This window comes from Pelmatolapia mariae, linkage group LG23 (assembly GCF_036321145.2).
Source record: "Pelmatolapia mariae isolate MD_Pm_ZW linkage group LG23, Pm_UMD_F_2, whole genome shotgun sequence".
Taxonomy (NCBI): domain Eukaryota; kingdom Metazoa; phylum Chordata; class Actinopteri; order Cichliformes; family Cichlidae; genus Pelmatolapia; species Pelmatolapia mariae.
Window position 1 is genome coordinate 44,643,460 of NC_086246.1, and position 2,991 is coordinate 44,646,450.

Here is a 2,991-nt window from a genome sequence, read left to right on the forward strand (position 1 = left end):
AATAACAAACTATGTCCCATCACCCTCCCCGAATGAGAAGACTGATGAAGAAGCTGCTGAACTTAGCATAAAGATTGAGAGAAATGGGAAACATAGCTTGGCGGTGGTGGTGTGTGTGTGTGTGTGTCTTGGCCTCCACAGTGAGGCTATCTTGTAGCTCTTTAGTGCTGTGGGGGACATTTTGCTGAGATGGTTTAGAGTTCAATAGTCTACCAAGAAGTAAAGTTATTGTTAATTAATATAAAATCTATACCTTAATACTTTCATTAGCATTTCCTTCCTGATTGGTGTTGGTTTCAGTGACAATAACAATGGCCTTATTTGTAGAGCACAGCTTTCATGAAAAGGATGTGAATCATATGCCATGGCATTTACTAAACTGATCACTAGCAGTTGTTAGAGCGGTAACTTTCTCGCCATCATCGCCATATATTTGGATGAATGATGTTGAATCAGTTTCGCACAGATGCATGAACAGTTTCTGAAACACAATAAATGTGTCAAAGTGGGACAACAGTCTATATTGGTTTGCCCTTTGTCACTCTTCTTTAACTTTTTAACTCTATAAACACTAGGCTCTGCACTTTTTCTATTTAAAATGGCGGAAAGTTTGAAAGCACGTTGTTTAATTTCACTCCAACAGTGAAAGCAGCGTGCAGCCACATCCTCTTCCTCTTTCAGCTGACCCCGTCAGGGGTCGCGAGAACAGATCATCTGCCTCCACCTCAACCTATCCGCAGAATCCTCTTCTGTCACTCCAACACTCTACGTGCCCTGCTTCACTACATCCATAAATCTTCTTTTGGAAATCTCATTCATTGTGATCCACATGTTTGATTATTGCCAAGATTTTACACCAGATGGCCTTCTTCTTGATGCAACCCTTCCCATTTATCTGGGACTGGCATTAGGGGTAAGTGGCTTGTGACCTCTCCAGTTGCTGGGTTAAAAGCAGTGTGCAGCACAGTTATTTTAAAAGAATGCGCCCCTACAAAGGGTAGCTATTGCTACTTCTGAAACTATTATTGTGGTGTTGAAGTCTTAAAATAGCATATACCCTTTCATTGAGAAGGGTTTTTTTGTTATGTTGTATTGATCTAAATCAATGATAGAAATGCTATTATTCCCATTCTCAGGCTGCTCTGGGGTCATTTTAATCCAGAAAGTCACTAAGCACAGCCAGTGGATTTATCATCTTGGGACAACCACTCAACCTGTTTCTATGTTTTCAGCCTTAGCACTAAGTTAATCTGACAGCCAGTGATTGCCACACATTTACAAGAGCGGCAATGATCAGCTCAACAAACTCTAAACTTCAAATGGCAAAATATTCTGACGAGAATACAAACTACTTAAAATGTAAAAAGAAAAATCAATGAATTCTTCTTTGCACTAAAACTACACATCGACTTTTATGTGAAGCTTGAAGATGAGTCAAAATGCAGCGCATTTACTTCAGTGTATGTCGATTTACCGCAAACTAGCCGGTGCGCAGTGTGCCTGGAGACCCCAAAGGTTTGGAGCCTACTTGATAGCCCACCACCTCATCATGTTGCTGCTACTGTTGTTTCCCCACAAAGTCATTCGTTTAGTTTGACTTCAAACTGTTGTGGTTTCCTTGCAAAATATCCTATGTCGCTAACCTCGCTGCCTCATTCAAAGAGTAATGTACAGTGTGCTTGTGGTACTTACAGTGACTCAGCTCTCACACTTTGCAGCTTTATCTTCATCTCCTACACATTTGGGTTTTGATATTCCTGTAATAGGTGTTGGGACTTCTGAAATGTTTGTGACATTCAGTGCCAAGTTTGCACTGAGAATCTATAAAATTACTAGATTATCCTAGGGGGACATCTAGTGTCAGCTGTCATGAGTTATAGGACTATTTATTGTACATTTGTTCACATTACGTTCACTGTAGGCACAGGTGACGCAACAAGCAGGAGAATAACTAAGCAGATGAGAGAAGTGAAAATTCAGGCTGCCTCAGGAAACTTGAGCTGCTCCTGTGTTAGAGCACGCTCTGTATCTCTGACATGACATGACCTGACCTGACATGCCCCAACATGATAAACATTGTGGTTTTCATGAAGTTTCAATGTTTTGGTATATGTCCCAAGTAAAACACCTGCTTAGCATAAACGAAACAGGTGTCCTATATCATCTGACTTGTTGCACACACAAACACGGAAGATGCTGGATGTGACAGCAAGACGAGAAGGCAGCTGACGGTGAACATCTGCCTGTGGGAAAGGGGGGGACCTGCCACATGGTTTCACAATGAAGCGTCCGCTCTTGTGGGTACAGAAAGCACAACAAAACCAGACCAATCAAGGGTTTAAGACGACGCACTTGTAGACATTGTACCACCGCTGCCAGGACTAACAAAGATGAGGTAAATGTCAAGTGATAACTATAAGTAACAGTGGTGAAAGATGATCTGTAACAGAAGCATATGTGCACATGGGGAAATCCATAACCAAAAGAACTGCGGCGACACGCATCAGATTCAGAGGGATGAGGGCTTTTTTTCTTTTTTGGACAAGCTGGGTATTTTGAGTTCAGCTCTCAGAAGGATGAGAAAAGCTCATGAAGATCAGTGCGATCATCAGAAGCCTACACACATCCTTTTACATCCCCCACCCTGGAACATTTCTTCTGAAAGAACAAGCAAACAGAGATTAAATGCTTTCTTGCGTGTATATAAGGTGAAAAGTTGAAAACAAAAACACAAGTCAGACATGTCACCTGCTCTTGAAGTCTTGACAGCATCGGAGGATCACAGAATAAAGGGGGATGGATGGTACTCACTTCTCACAGATGTGCTAACCACAACTGAAAATAACCCCCCACACACACTTTAATCATTAAAATACCCCCCTCTCTCCCCTCGATGTGTGCAAACTGCACTCGCTCTATAAAACCCAATATCTGTTAAAATCTAAGGTCACCATAAGTGAAACCAGCCTTTAATCAAAGCTATGGCACAAA